This window comes from Vanacampus margaritifer, chromosome 1, assembly GCF_051991255.1.
Source record: "Vanacampus margaritifer isolate UIUO_Vmar chromosome 1, RoL_Vmar_1.0, whole genome shotgun sequence".
NCBI classification, from domain to species: Eukaryota; Metazoa; Chordata; class Actinopteri; order Syngnathiformes; family Syngnathidae; genus Vanacampus; species Vanacampus margaritifer.
The window spans coordinates 31,007,296-31,024,666 of NC_135432.1; the positions used below are offsets into that span (position 1 = coordinate 31,007,296).

The 17,371-nt window shown below is 38.0% G+C and overlaps 1 protein-coding gene across 3 annotated transcripts in view; it reads left to right on the top strand.

The window, feature by feature from the left end:
* Positions 1-17,371, top strand: part of iqsec1b (IQ motif and Sec7 domain ArfGEF 1b) — a 122,370-nt gene that overhangs the window by 1,260 nt on the left and 103,739 nt on the right. The window lies entirely within an intron of this gene.

A 17,371-nucleotide genomic window follows, 5' to 3' on the forward strand; every position in this document is an offset into this window, starting at 1 on the left:
TATTGTCAATTGGGGACCACTTCAGCTCGGGGCCAAATCGGCAATTGTGTCTCTGGGTGCAGGAGACAATTGGTTAGGGTCGAAATGCCAATCAGTTCATTTATACACTAGCCATTTTGAATGTGGTCACAGACATTCTGAACGAGTTGATGTGTGTTACACAAAATACAAAAAAAATAAAATAAAAAATCGGATTCATCCGGTTCCATAACTTAACAGACTAAAACTAATGCTGTCAAATCCAGGAGAGGTCCTAAAAGTCTCTTTCACATGCATGGTCAGCCACATTAATCCATGATATATGGAATGCAAAGGATGCAACCTCAGGGGAAAAGGGAGCATTCTCAGCTAAGATTTGTTACGTAACCAGCAGGGCATTAGAAGAGTGCAAATCTCTCTGCCAAGGTCCATGGAATAGCCTCACAGACACTAATGAAATTGAAATTGTCCTGAAATGACCACAAAACACAATAGGCACTAATGCGCTATCCCTAAGTCTTTTGGATACATATACACAGAGTTATACAGAACTGCACAGAAGCCATTTTAAATAAATTGATCAACAGGTTTTCAACACTGCTTGTCATCAGCTGACGTTGGTGGGAGGTGGGGTACACCCTGGACTGGTTGGCAACCACTAGTGTTTCTCATTTTGGTGATTCATTAACTTTCAATGAAAGCATGCCACTCTTTTGTGGAAATGCTATTGTTAGGTGGCCATGTCCACAGGCAACACAGCTTCAAATAGCGATTGTCTATCTTATCAGGTTGAATCCGCCTTTAGCTTCACTCTTGTAAAAGGCCTCAGCATTCAAACATTTAACTTGTCTTTTGACTGTCTGCTGGGTCACGTGATGGCGCCTTGATCTTTGTGGCTATGGCGTCATGAAGACCCATGCATGACAGCATCCATATCAGTGACAAATGGATTATACTGTATGTCTATGCTATCTGATGATACCCGGAGAGGATTTAACTCTGAACTTTAGTGAACTTTTCTTCACAGTGCAGATTTTTGTCTGGAATTTTTGTCTGGACTTTGACCAATCAGACGCAACCTTAACCTTTGCCATCCAATGGGAGAACAGTTACTAGGAGTAATGTACAAAAAAAGTTGTTTGGTTAAGTTAGTTAGTTAAACCTTAACCATGGCCCCTTAAAAGGTGATATAAATCTAAGCTATTATTATGATTACTTGTTGTTGGCCTCTTAGCAGTCAGTGGTGGCTTTATGAATAGTATTAGCCTTCAACCTAACAGACTATCTATTCAAAGCAAGGTTAAAAGTTGCAACCTAATTCCACTGCCTACCATATTTATATACAATTTTTTTTTTAAATACGTCATCACAATAATGGCATGCAAAATAGTGGAATTGAATGCTGTTTTCTAGGGGTGTGAATTGCCTAGTACCTGGCGATTCGATTTGTGGCTTTGAGTAGTATTAGCCTTTAAGCTAACCGACTATCTGTTGTATGGAGTACAAGAGGCACCAACATCATGCTTCTATTCAAAGCAAGGTTAAAAGTTGCAACCTAACTCCACTGCCTACCATATTAATGTGCAGTTAAAAAAAAAAAAACGCATTTTAATGTTGTCTATGTATGGCTGGCTGAGGATAATTGTGAAGCTAGCAGTAGCGAACTAGCTGGTTTAATACACTCTTAATACATCTCAAAATCATAGATCCACAAACCATGTAATTGTCATTATGTTGTCTGTAACGTTTTTCCCACCATCACTATCTACAGCTATAGTCGAAAATAAAGACCATTTCTCGGAGTGTTTGTACATTTTGATACATTATTTAAATTGCTCTCAACCCAGTAAGTAAAAATCAGTACAGACGCTCCCCACCTTACGAACGAGTTACGTTCCGGACGATCGTTTGTAAGGTGAATTTGTTCGTAAGTTGCTTCAGTGCTGTATTTTGTATTATAATTTATGTTTAAAGCCTATATAAGTATATTGAAGGTTTATATAAGTATGTTTAAGGCTTGTACAAGTAACCTGCATTGGTTTGTACTGAAAAAAACTTTTAATAAAATGGAGAGAATACGTACAGTACTGTACTGTACTACGTATGTTAGAGAGAGAGAGCGAAAGACACACACACAGTATGTACATGTACGTAATAAGATAAATAAAATGAAGTTTAACTTACTTTTGGAAGATGTACTCGTTGCTTAAGGAGATGATGGAGGAGGAGGAAGAGGAGGATTTTTTATCATGAGAGATTCTTCGTCGTCGCTGGAATCGGCTTCAAAAGTTATTTCCTGCTTCATGGGGACCGGCGTTTCTTCCTCCTCCTCCTCGCCACGTTGCTCAGCCTCCAATGAGCTCTCACAGCGCCAATCGTCGGTATTAGCGGCGGAAAGAAGCACTACGCGCGATACAAAATCTAACTTACAGCATTTCTTTCCGAACATTTTTCGACATACTGTACGCGCAGAAATGTTCGTATGTACCGTTGTTCGCAACTCGAATGTTCGTAAGTAGGGGAGCGTCTGTATGCACCCCTAATGATCAGGATCGACTGCCGATGGGAGATGGATAGCTTTGCTCAGAATTGAGGTTGTTCTGTATTGGAGGTAGCCAAATGTACTTCCACCTCTAAATCCCTCTAATTAACTTTTTATATCAGATTTCGCCTCCTCAGGATGAGTTTACGGATGTGTCCTTCTTTGTTGATCCTGAAGGGGAAATTAGACATGATGCATCTTGCTGCAAGGCGGGGAAAGCTATGAGCTCAAGCAGGGTGTTTTATTTGATAAACTGTGAGCTTAGTAGTGAGCCTTAAAGCGCAAACTGCTTATGTAGTCATATGTTCCATTGTGTAATATTGCCATCCCCAAATTCCATCGCATTATTTACATCAACGCTGAACTTATTTTATACCTGTGTTATTTTTCTTTTTGTCATATATATCTTTCTGTCATTCGCTGCCTGCAGGTTGCTATGGTGAATTAAATTTAATTTACGGTTGAAAAACACTTCACACTTCAATTGTGTGTTTGGCTTTATTCCAGGTCTTGCATAGAAGAAGTAAAAGCCAATAGCATTTATTTTTATGTGAGTATGGCGGGTATTACGTGTAGGGAATGTATTGTACTGTATGTACTTGTGGGATCAGGATCGTCTGTATTAGACTATATAAGGAATAAGGTAACAGTGAAAAAGTGTAGTTTGACTCACGATGAATATTCTCCTGATGATAGTGACAAGCGCATGCGTTCTCGCGTGTATGCACAACACATTCGCATTCCACCTTGCGTGTTAGAATGTCGGTTGGCTTCTCCGTCTGCCCTCCTTTCCAAAGCAAGTGCAGAGAGCAGGGAATGTGATCCACTGCCGATAGTGAGTCCTGTCAACGGATCGTCCTTGTCATTCCTGCAGAACAGGAATTTAGGGACATTGTTGATCAGGAATTTGGAATATCCAAATGCTGCCCAAGTATTGGAATGAAATGAAGCAATTGACACTGTTCATTGCTATCCTTGCTGTCGTTGTGATGAGGGATAGTGTATGCATTCCAAGTGGAAAATTCTGCTTTCCTGACTTCTAAATAAAGCTTATGTAAACGGAAAGTTTCGGTAAATATTGAAATTCACACGCCTATCGGGTTTCCTGATAGCTGAAAGCCTCGTCAGCCCTGGCCTGATGCAATTTATGCTGACCCTGTACAGGTTTCACTTAATGGTGCGTTTGTTTTAGCAGCCTTCTACTGTGGGTTGCATCAATGGTGCTCTCGTTGGAATTAGCTGACAGGCGACACCAAATTCCTGCTCTAAACATTGGTGATAAATGGCTGGCATTTTGTTGCAGTCTGCCACCCCCGCATGTGGTCTGCTGCCTTACAGCCACTGTAAAGTGATCGCAGGTCACAAATGAATGTGCGGATAAAGCATTTGTTTTGATGAATATTTTTTGTTTTGCACGATGCAGCGGAGGAAGGTGCCTTTAATCAAAGTTGCACCAAAGCTGTCCTCTGGGATTTCCTGTGGAATAGTGCCTGAGAGTACTTTTCATTTTTCTTATCATGATGCTGGTGGATGCATCTGTTTATGCATTTTCGCATTCAAACCTTGTCCCAGGTCTGGTAAGCCAGCCGGGAGAAAATATTTGGCATGCGAATGTGATGGTTAGACCAGTGATGAGCAGATGTGACACTTCCTTCCTTTGCTCTAAGCTTACAAACATATTTGAGCTGCTTCAAGTTAATCTTCTTCTTCTTCTTCATCTGATATTTAGTTCTGATGATGATGAAATAAATAATAATGACATAACTGTACATAATTTAAAGCACTGAAAAAATATTAATTACAATTTTCTCCTAAAACATGTTATCTGTATTAACTCATTTACTGCCATTGACGGCTATAGACGTCCAAAATTCATTTGAACTATTTCTATTAGTTTCACAATTTTTCCACTTTTGTTAACAAGAGTATGAAAACCTAGAAAAAAAATGTATTGTACATTTAGAACATATATAAAATTCGTGATTAATCTTGAGTTAACTAGTGAAGTCATGTTATTAAGTACAATAAAAAAAAAATAATCGCCTGATGCCCCTAATTAAAAGAAAAGAAAATATTATTAAAAATTAGGGGCGCCAGACAATGAATTTTTGAAATTGTAATTAATCGCATAACTTCACTAGTTAACTGGGTCAATGGCAGTGAATGAGTTAATGAGTTTTTGGAGCGCCATACAAAGGTGACAATGCTTGACAGGTTTTAATTTGTAACTCTAACATTTTGGTTACCTCAAATAATTACAAGAGACAGTCAGAAATATTAGAAGCAGTTCTCAGGATGATACAGTATATTTCTACACAACTGCTACTTGCAAACTAATAAAAATATTGTTAATTTAATCTGACAGTGTCAGTAAAACTGAACATTATTATCATTATAAATGCAGGCTATTTTATACAGCGCTTTTAATGGTTATCATTATGTTTTGCAAGTGGTCATAAAGTTGTAGTTGGTTGATATAGTATTTCAATAGAATATCGCTCAATAGTCTGCTGAACTCTGCTAAGTCTCTGCTAAATGAAACGAACATGTGTTTTTTTTAACTCATTCACTGCCATTGACGGCTAAAAACGTCAAAAATTCATTTGAACTATTTCTATTGGTTTACCAGTTTTTTCCTCCACTTTTGTTAACAAGAATATGAAAAAATATTGTACATTTAGATGAGATATAAAATTTGTGATTAATCATGAGTTAACTATTGAAGTCACGCGATTAATTACAATAATTTTAATTGCCTGAAGCCCTAATTTTAATAATCTTTTCTTTTTTTGAAAAAATATTATTTTTTAAAAACGAAAAGAAAAGATTATTAAAAAATAGGTTTTTGAAAAAAGATTATTTAAAAAAAAGAAAATATTATAAATTAGGTCGTCAAGTGATTTATTTTTTGTAATTGTAATTAATCACATTACTTCAATAGTTACCTCCCGATTAATCAAAAATGTTTTTGTTTTTAAAAAATAATTTGTTGGGTTAAAAAAATCTGAACCTTTATCCAGATGCTCACCCCCCAAAAAAGAAAAAAACATCTGTACAATAGTGTAAACATGGTATGGTAGTGTGATTTAATATTGTGTTTGTGGAATATGAGTTAAGAAGCAAAACCTGTTTTTAACCATCTCAGTGGGCGGCCATTTTGCCACTTGCTGTCGACTGAAAATGACATCACAGTTAATCAGGGCTCAGATCACAACCAATTATGGTTGAGCATCAAAAAAACAGGTGAGCCGTGATTGGTCGTCTTTTGATCACAGATGAGTTGTGACTGAATCAACCACCTTGACTGTTGAAGTCAAGTCGTGCACGCCATATTGCCTCAATTACTTTTTACAGCGATTCATCAACTGGTTACACATTAAACACATTCTGTTCGATCAATTAATTGCCTATCCCTTGTTTCTGTGTTTTTGTGTAGTTCATAATTTAAGTCAGGGGTCAGCAACCTTTACTGTCAAAAGAGCCATTTTAGGCCAAATCAATAACCCCCCCAAAAAATACATCTGTCTGTAGCCGCAAAACATTTGAACATTGTGAAAAACTGTTGTACTGAGGGCCCAAGAGTTAACTAGAGCTGCACCATAACACAAAAATATGCAGAATCCAATACAGAGAGATTAATTTTCTGTCAGATTTCGGACATTTTTGGCAGTTTTATGGAAATATTATGGTAATTTTCTGCCTCTCTTCTTCCTTTTTTGGGGACATTTTATGGCTATTTTTGACTTTTTTTCTGCCTTATTTTCTATCAATTTTCTGGCATTTTTGTGGATATTTTATGGTAATGATATTTATTATTTTGTTTTTGGACATTTTGTTGTTACTGTTTTTTGTTTTGTATTTTTTTTGTGGACAAGTTTGTGGACATTTTATAGTAATTTTTTTGCAATTTCTTTTGTTTTTGGACATTTTATTATTATTTTTAATATGTTTTCTGAGCTACTTAAAAAAAGACTTTTTGGGCAGTTTTGTGTACATTTTATGGTAATTTTCAGGAGACATTTTATAGCTATTGGAGTATTTTCTTTTCTGCCTTTTCATTTTAAATTAAATTCTCTGGCAAATTCATGGACATTTTATGGTAATTTTTGGCTTTCTTCCTTTTTGGACATTTTATGGTCACTTAAATTTTTTTTTTAAACATTTATAGGTAATTATTAAACCTTTTTCATCTACCTTACGTCTCTTTTTGTTACAACTTAAATTTTTGGAATTTTAATATTTAATTATTCTTTTTTTATAATCTATAAAATTATTTCATTTATAGAATATTTTATCTAAAAAAAAATATGTAAAAAAAAATAATTTCTATTAATTTTGTAGAGATCCACAGGGTAGGGGCTAAAGAGCCACATGTGGCTCCAGAGCCGCAGGTCGCAGACCCCTGATCGAGCTTAAGGTTGACGATATGGGAAAATATGATCAAATCAACAAACTAGTGGTGCTGTTTCAGTTATGTAGTATGTAATTTATGATGTACTTTCAGCGTTGATCTTCATGCGGTGTGTTTGGAATCAGCCCAGAGATATGCATCTTAAACATAATACTGTACTTTAGGTTTTGCTAAAGTGTCTTCTTGACTTGTGTAGCGTAATTTGCCGCCCAAGATGAAACTCAGACTGCAGTTTGACAAATTTGCATGTAGTTCAGATAAAGCCAGGCCACATCTTCAGCATGTTTTGGTGCCTCATGGCAGTGAAGGAGAGCACGGAGGAGATGGCTTTTTCTTGCATCTGGCAGCACCCACTCATTTAGGCCATGATCTGCTGAACAATCAGTGCGTCGAGCCATATTTATGAGCCCATGAACTGCCTCTCGCCACGGAAGCCTCCTTTAATGAAATACTCCTGCTAGATTAATGTCTACGCTGGGATGATTTGCATTCAGGCTCTACCAATAAATCTCAAGCAATGGACAAATACAATTTTCAACTGGCACTCCCAAACAACTGCAGGCGCATCCTGCGTGTGTGCCGCGCTCGTCCTCCTGACCTCTTCCTATTCTAATCAAGCCTATTAAGAGGCCGTCTGGTGGGTGTTCATTGATGTGGCCGGTCGTCCCCCCCGGAGAGAATTGTCATGATTTTAATGAGCACCGCTATCCCCCTCTAATGGCTCAACTGGTAAAGGCCACCACACTGAGGGAGGTCGGAAGGTACGCCACTGACCTCACATTAGTTGATGTCACTGTACTCAAGGTAGAGCCATTGTCTTGGACGGTGTAACTTCTGATGAGCAGGAGGGGAAGATGAGGACTGTGTCAGTCATTGTGGTCTCTTGGAAGCCACGGGACTTTTACAATTTGGGCTCCATACCCCGGTTTCCACCACATAGTTTTTTTTGTCCGTCACAGGGCTCAAATGATCCTTTTCAAACGTTTGTCACCAGCCAAAGCAGGACTGGATTCACTTTATATGAGACATGGCCAATGGTAGCTTAGCTGAAAGGTCACTCGGGGTTTATTTCTTTGTCAAAACAAAGTAACGGAGTCAAAAGTGTCTGGTCACTGATGGCGTAGTGATTCACGTGCGCCATTTCTGTGCCAGCAGCCTGGGTTTGGTGCCCAGTGATTGACTGGCAACCGTTCCTGGGTAGAGGTGGGAACCGTCACTGATTCGATTATGATTATTTTGTCAACAATTTGGCATCATGACGCAACACTAGGGGTGTTAGAAAAAATCGATTCGGCAATATATCGCGATATTACAGCACGCATTTCTCAAATCGATTCAATATGCGGTCGAATCGATTTTTAAACATACATTTTTTTAATGGAAATATTCAACAAAACGTTTTACTTAGGGGTAGGATTCACACATTAAGCATGAAAGAAAGTTATATTAATGGAACATTAAGCCTTAATGTTTTATTTCAATGCTGTTTGTTAAATGCAGTGGCTCAGTTATAAGCCTGAATTTTCAGATAAATAAATACATTTTCATACAAATCTTATAATGCACATGTACGAGTTTATTGATTTGTATTTTCTAAATAAGAGTTTAAAAAGAAAAATCGCAATAATCAATTTATAGATTTGTATCGGGATTGATCGGTATCGAATCGAATCGTGACCTATGAATCGTGATATGAATCGAATCGCCAGGTACGAGGCAATTCACACCCCAACGCAACACCATGCGTCACATCAACTTTCGTTGATACTTGATACTATACTGTATTACTGTAGTTTTGTTTACATCACACTAAATACAAACAGTCACGTACAAGCTTTCTTTATTATAAGTTCAACAGAAAATTTAACAAAGACATGAAATCACAACAGAATGAATATTATAGGCCTGGCCTACTTGTAGTGTGAACATGGTCAAGTTTCAAAAACAAAAAATAGAGTAAATGAAAGCGGTCAAATAAGAACACTGGGCAAAGGGCATTTCCTGAAATGCAAAACAAAATTAATACAATTAAATAATGAAATAATTAAATAAATACAGGTAAAGGTTCAAAACCACAAATCAACTGAACAACATACTTTGGTTTAAGAGTGGATCCTTCTATAGTGACTGGTTCTGCAACTAACAATTATTTTTAATAATTGATTAAATAAAATAAATTAATTGAATAATAATTGGTTAATCTGTTGATTAATCAATGGTGTGACCAATTTGTTGATTGATCAATGATTCATATATATATATATATATATATATATATATATATATATATATATATATACAAAGACCCAAAACTATTTCCATCCCTATATGAAAAAGCAGGACATTATTTCAAATTGATAGTTCAGAAAATGCACAAACAAATTAAATAAAGTTGCCAGAAAATGGGCAAAAATGTTGAAGTGTTTATTCCCCCCCCAACAATTTAAAATATTTTTTTTAATTTTAAACAAAGTCTGTAAATTAATTCTCAATTATCAAAATTATTATCTATTTATATATATATATATATATATATATATATATATATATATATATATATATATATATATTCTATATATATATATATATATATATATATATTCTATATATATATATATATATTCTATATTTGATAACTGAGTAGTTGTTGATTAATTGATTAATAGTTGCTTTTCTAATAGTGACCGCATCTTTGGATTTTCTCCAACTGATGGGGAAAAATGCCTTGCAGATCCTTGCAAGTAGTATTGTTTAAAAAACAACACAAACTTTGCAATAAGTATTGTTCTATTTGGTGGGGTTGTTGACAGATATAATTTCTTGTCTGCACTAGCTGTGTACTTCCTTTGGTCAGCGTTCTTAGCAATTCAATGTGGAAATGGCCAATGCCATTCTGTAAGTTAGTGATGTTCCCGACTTTACCTTTTTGTGCAACAGGCTTTACGTATTGTATTTACGACTTGTACACTTTGTGCTTCCCTGACCGTTCAAAAAATGTAATATAATGGCTGATGACTTGCCCAAGATGTACCCCGCCTATCACTCCAAATCAGCTGGGATGGGCTGCAGCTCACCAGCAACCCAGTGGAGAAACGCTATAGAAACATGATGGATCGATGGTGACCGAATATTGTTTAAGACTTTATTTGCTATATTAAACTTTGTGGCCTCACATCGTCATTTTTGTGTGTTACGCATGCCACGAATGACGTCAATTGGTTGAGACTAGAGCAGTATTGAAAATGGGTGGATGGGGTTGAGATAAGTTAAGTGTGTGCTCTGCTCTAAACTTTAAACAAAAAAAACAAAAAAATTGTATTTATTTATTTATTTAAATGTTTTTTTCGTTTTTTTTTATCTAAAAAGAGGGCCCTTTTCCTCTAAGTGTTCATTTTGGCCTCCAAATAAAAGAAGAGCAAAGCCAATTTGAAGCCACAATACAAAAGAACAGTGACATCCAAATTGGAAAGGAGCTTATGTTTCCCCCTCTTTTTAATTTCCAACCTAAGGCTCGTTCTATACCGTCCAATTTTGGCCGTCTCAAAGTCGTGGGGAAAATAGGCCAGCATGACTCACTGACATCTCTAACCCTTTTCCCCAGTCATGAACCTGACCCCACTTTATACTTCTCCATTAGTTTCTTTATTTTCAACACACAAACGCCACACACTTCCAGATCAGTGTCGCCAATACCTGTACAGCAACAAAGAAATGAATTCTGTCGTAGCTAAGGTTTTCAATGTATGTTCCATCTAACAGTGGACATTCAGTAAATGAACGATCGACCCGTTTCGCTCGTGCAGTGCGGCTCGCATTCATCATACTGCAAACATTTGTGTCGAACACAACACTTGAAGGGGTCAAAAGGCCAAAGCTGCCTTTCATTGTTTCTACTTCTTCCCTGTCCAATTATTCACCTCACGTCTGTCAAGGCGAGCTGATGCTATAGCTAAATTGGACACAATCTGTCACCCGCTACCTACAGAGAGATGCTTGAAAAGCTGCCGCTTGTTGCCTGCCGGGTGGGAGGACGAGGGAGTGCCATGTGTTTTTTGTGGACCGCCGATGATGAGGCGCAGGCAGCTGACAGCTGAACACACAAACGCAGATGAGAAGCTTGTGGTCACACTTCTTGGTCAGCATAGACGGACGTCCAACTAAACTCCCCCTCAGCCAGCGGGGCTTGTGACAACCAATATTTGGTGGGTTTGGCATTTTTCTGAGATGCAGATTAACTGTAGGCATGAGTTTGTTTAGTAAACATTTCACATAAGTGTCTCGCATGAACGGCTGGCGGATTTTTCTTCATATGGGGAGAGGAGCTCCGATGCCGTGTGTCGTTGGAGTTAAATGTTTGCACACTCTGGTAATGAGCAAAGGCTGAGTTTATCTCCGTTAGTTTAATTGAACTAGATCGAGCTGTTTGAGGAAATGCTTGCTGTACATATGAAAATGCAAAATGTTGGGATTATTTTTGGGCAATTTTCTTCATCAAATATTGGGAAATTAACAATCAGTTGTTAGTTTTAGACTATTTGGTGTTCAGTGAAGAAAATAGACGACAAATACATGTTTTCCACATCAGTATCTTAATTAATTTTTTTTGTGTGTGACAGAAATCTGCATGGTTGAGCAGTAATAAAAAGCTTAAGGCCACCTTTAACTCTGTTTTAATTAACTTTTCTACGTTATGGAAAAAACCTTCTGTTAGTAGGATTATGCTAAAAATGCCTCAAATCCTCAGCGACGCAAATGATAAAACATGTTTTTGCTTGCAGTGAGGTTCAGTGAGTTGGGTGAGACTTAACCCTTGACTTGCTAGGATATCTACAAATCTAGTCAGAGTAATGAAGTCAAAGAGAGGTTTCTTTCTACAATATACATCTTTTTTTTAGGCTGTGAACCGTTGGAGTCCAATTTTGATCAAGTGATCTGCCAGTGTGAAGAAATGCCAGCGGGAACGGTATTGTTGGGAGCACCGCTTAAAAGTGACTTTTTTAAATCAAACTTTTCTAGGTTAAAAAAAAATGTCATTACCGCCCAACTGTGCCGTCAGCTTTTCGAGAATTCCAGTTCATCGTTTAGCTCTGTCACGGTCACTGCTTGCATACTGTTGTTTTCAGCTTGCAGCAGGAAGCAGACGCGGCCAGTAACCTGCTGGTTCACACGGCCCCCTCAGACAGGAAATAACAAAGCGAAACAAAAGCACAAATGATCTGACTTGTATTATAGCTGATGGAAGAGGAAGAGGACGAGTGTTCAGGTGGCTAGAGATGTGACTTTAGATCTTTCACATTGCTGCTCATTTTGACTTGTGAGGTGATCCATAAATTGATGTAAACATTGCCTTTTGGACAATTGACTGTCAATCATTGAAAGCGGTTCACGTTGAAAACTTGAAATGTAGTCGTAGTAGTTGTAGTATGTTATTCAAGATGATTTGGGCCATTGCACTCATACAGGGCAACGATTGCCAAACGTAAACATGACACCGCTACAAATGGTAATGGACCCACACAAAACACACATACTGTGTATAACATAGTGGCTCATGCTCACCGTAAATGACTCCATACACCCCTATAAATTTGTTGTAAAACTTTCAGTTACCACAACGAGGCACTCGCACGATTCGGTTAGCACAGCTTTCACTTCCTGATGCTAACCCTCCATATTTTATTCTTCTGTAAATTGAACGTTTCAAATGCAACTGAAACTAGACTAGATTAGTTGGTCTATTTTTGCACTACATATAAATAGTATCTTATTTGTGACCCTTAAAAATGGAGCTAAGTGCTCTAGTCTTACTTGTACAGTGTTGCACTGTGTGGAATTGAGTCATTGACCGTTTAATATCTAGAGTTTATTAATGCACTAGGTGATTTAAATTTTTTTAAACATTTAATTTTTTAGATTTTAGTTTCTTTGTGTAGGGCAGGATATTTAAATGTAATTTGTAAATTTGAGTTGCACCACTGATGCGTTATAAAATATTTTTAGTACTTTGTTTGAATCACTGCTGCATATGCCATTAAAAAATTAAGACAACTGAGAAATTTGGATGCACTCATTTTTTCTTAATGACTTGGATTACTCAAAATCAAGTGATTCAGGCTCTGATGCAAAAAAAATTTGATTGGAACATGCCTAATTTTATAGTTTGACTCCAGAAAGTTTGAAACTTGCAATTTATAGTGCCAAAACAAAGGATTTCATTGAAGAATTGCTAAGTAAAAAGCATGGATAGTCAAGAAATGTCATTTTATAGCGGCTCACTGCGTTTTGTTCTACGCCAGCTCCAATAGGCTCTTTCTCACCCTTGACCCTGAACAGGATAAGCTGTAGAGAAAATAGTCGAATGGATAATTATTGCAACCTAAACTGTAACCGAACTTGATTAACTCATTAGAGATGCTTAAGCACACACGTTTCTTACTGTAATTAGAAGCTGATTAATAAAGATCATTTACATCTCTGGAATGTGGCAAGAATCCTTACACATGATGGATGTGCTCCATTGATGCGCTGGGCCCAGAAACTGGGTGCCAACCACACTTTGAGTACAGTACAGAGGCACAGTATGCATGCACCTCATTATAGGCGAGGCGCAGAATTATACATTCAAGTGTTTTATCCCGACTGCAGCCCTCTTGTTCTTATTAAGTACTGACAATAAACATGAAATACTCCCCCGGAACGTTGAGCTTCACAGTCCTCCTCAGATGATGCTGTCAGTGTGAGTGAGCTGTTCTAGCTGACCACAGCTTCAAGCCATTGATTGTTTGGTGACACACTTGTGGAGAGGCACGAGGCACCCAAATTTTGGCCGAGATTTATTAATTTCCATCACAGCTTGAAGCAGTTGGTGGCTGTCACTCAGTAAAACCAAATGCCTCCTTGTTTGAGTAAGTTTGAAAAGCATGCAGGATCCTCAAGTATTGATCCATAGTTAGCGGAATACCGAATCCCTGCGGTTTTATGTCCTTTAATGAATTGAGAACCCATATCAGGGTTGACACTGATGCATGAAACCTTTTAATGGCTAAACAATATAAAAACCTCCTAGCCACATTTGAGTGTAGTTAGTCCTGACATCGCGTGTTTATGTGGCTAAACCCTTGGCGCTGTCTTGCAACGTACACAATTAATTTTGACAGACAAATCGGCGTGGTGTACCTCACAAACTCCTTGTTTCAACTCGTCATTGGAGAGTTGGCCACATATTGTCAATCTTACTTGAAAACACTCAAATAACACATTCAACATGTTGACATGGACTGTCTGTGACAAAATGATATTGAAGCCAAAAATGACCCCTGCAAGTTTAGAGGGAATATGCAAACATGGTGAGAGTGCTAGCCCCTCTTCCCCTTTCTCTTTACGATATTTAAGCAATATTAAGCAATATTGTCAAGTTATGATAAAACTGTTATGGTGTATTTCCTACTGGTAACACTTTCTGATACTTTGCAGCTCCTTTCTTGGCAGTTTGCTGCAAGTGTTTTAGCACATTTAAACCGCACCCGTCAAAGGATGCGTCCAAAAAAAGCCTGCAGTTTGCTCACAAAGTTCAATGACATTCGACCCTGTGGTTTTATGTAATTGTTCTGACAAACAAACCTACTTTAAAGTGCTTGATCAGTAAAACACACAGTATATTTATTGTATCCGAATTTCCTCTTAACTCAGCAGAGCAAATAGCCGCGCATGCATTTCATTTAATGTCCCAGCTATCTGCCTCCCTCTTTTTGCAATAATAAGATTGAAAGTGACTCCTCAAGGCCCAACACTGCTCACAAACAGCGGGTTTATAATTACAATGACGCAGGTCTTCCCTGGTGATAAAAACACTTAAGGGGAAAGCGCCGGAGCCTCCACGGGCACGGAGTTGTTGCACAGTAGATGTTGTTCCAGTTCATTTGAAGCAAGGCAGGCAGCTATGATTAAATGAGCAGTCTTGTGCATTATGGCACTTGTGTCCAGTTGCACTTACTCTTGCAGAAACGCAGATTGATAAACTCTTGAGTCAGCATCTTTCAGGACTGGGAGTGTTCTGTCCGTTTTCTCCCCCACAACAGGAAACAGGCTGTCATCCCCTGCAAGAGACTCAGGAAAAGGGCACTTGCATCAATGCATGTGCAACAAAACAGAGCTTGACGGTTCGCTGGAGATGGAGACGTAAGGTTTTGTTTTCAGGAAGCAGCTGAGATGCAGATGTGCCACACATACGCTGTGTGCAAAACAGCGGGGGACCTTGAGTGGGACTTCCTGTGGAGTGATACCTCCACTGGGATTTGGCATTTACTGCATTATTGAAATGGCTTTGGGAATTTGATAGATTTAAACCTCAGCAGCTCGTGCCTGTTTCCAAAAGACCTGAAAAGTTGCTCGCACATATCCATCATCGGAGAGATTCTGCTTGGATAAGGCCATGAAATATGGGAACCATTTATTTTACGGCTTAACAAATGAGCTTTGTCTGCTCTACGAGAATGTTTTATACATGTGTGATAAAATTCAGGGGGAACTTTCTCACTTTGTGACCATTTGCAGCAAATTACTGTCCAGGTCAGTTGTATCGATTCAGCATTTCAAGTGTTACAACTTCCATGTGGGGGTGGAGGCTCAGACAGAAAGAACGTTAAATGATGACGGGTGATGCCGCTCAGCTCGTCACCTTGCGTGACCAGGAAAATGAGAGGCAGTAGTTTGCATCGGGGTGGTGGAGCCATCCAGGTCGCTTGAGTTCTACTCCCTCTTGAAATATTTCAACATTGTTGAGCATAAAACATTCCAAATTATGGACATGTATCATTGTACAAAACATGTGTGAGGAATGGTTTGGTCCGGGCTTTCATTTCGGTGATGCATTGTATACACAGCAATCGATAGTTTCAGTAATTGGCATTGGCTCTGGACTCTGGCTTGTGTGTCAATGAATCTCATTGCGTTCTATTGACCCAGCTCTAGTTTTCAGCCTCAGCCCAACTGCACACTTGTAATGGGGCTTGCTCCGATGAGAACGCCAAAGTCTGATGTACGCTTTATGTAATAATTAGGACATCTTTGTTCACATTTGCTGAACAGACAATCACTAGCGGATCATTTGCTGCGACTAAATTCTGGGTCGAGAGGAGGTTCACGCAGGCAGAAATACAGAAGTAGCAAAGAAAAATGACAAAAGAAAAACAAATCTGCAGCTAACGGATGGTAGAAGTTTATTAAGTTAAAGAAATCAATGAGCAGCCCCAGTATCTGAAGGTATTCAAGGCAGACCATTAACAGTGAATATCTTGATGTTTCTTATCCGTATATTTTCTTACATGGATCATCAGGTTCACTGGATACCAGCTCATCTTATGTTTCAAATGTTTTGCCCCGGAAATTGTGCATTTTTCTTAATTACAATACGGTTCTGGATATCTTTGATCTACCTCATGCACAGCAAGCCAGAGGTACAATTGGTTTGGCGGTGTAGCCTTTGTCCCACCGCATCTGTTAATAGTGTCCATGTAAAATGTTGCTGCTGAAGCCTGTGAGTCTTGCCAGCAGTTGCCATGGAGAAGAAGCAGGTCACTCGATGTTTGCACACATCCAGTACATTGTCTGCAGTCTTATCATGGAATATCTCCAGTTAAAATCTTCTTGCATTCTTTTTAATGCCGAGCATTGATTAGCCTCTATTTTCATACACGCCCCTTAATGTAATGAGGAATGATTTTCATTCTAGTTTTGTTTTATTTTTTCCTGGTGCTTTAGAATAAGATAACAGGATTGATGCAGTAAGTGATGGCAGTACCACCTAGATTGAAAGAAAGAAAGAAAATTCAGGGAATAAGATGCCAGAGATATTTGCACTAACTTGAAAATCAGTTATTAGTGGTGTGTTCTTTTAATAAAATCGATTTTTACATTTTGTAATAGTTAAACATAAATGATTGGCTCAATAAGGATGACGTCCAATGGTAGAAATGGAGCGAGATTGGCATTTTGATCCTGTGGTAAAAACGGACCTCAACAACCAAGCCAAATTAGATGTTTGGTACCTGAAATGCAAATTAACACAAACAGCTCATCTGGCAATTTACAGTTAAACAACAATCAATTTTTTTCATCATGCTGTCGACCCCCACTATTTGTGGGGATTAGGGACCGGGCTGGCCCACTAATAGCGAAAATACATGTATAATTGACATTCAGTTAGAGCTGTCAAATGATTACATTTTTTAATCAGATTAATCACATTTTAGAATTTTGATTAATCACTTCTCTCGATAAAAAGGCTTTTTTCCCAACATTTTTTGCCCGCCAAATTTGAAGAGCGTCTGTTATGTGTTAATTTCGACATTTAATGTTATGAGAATGTCTCCAACATTTTTTGATCCACTGCACACGCTCATCCTTTTCTTTTTCTAATCAGTTAATTACTTGCATGATTT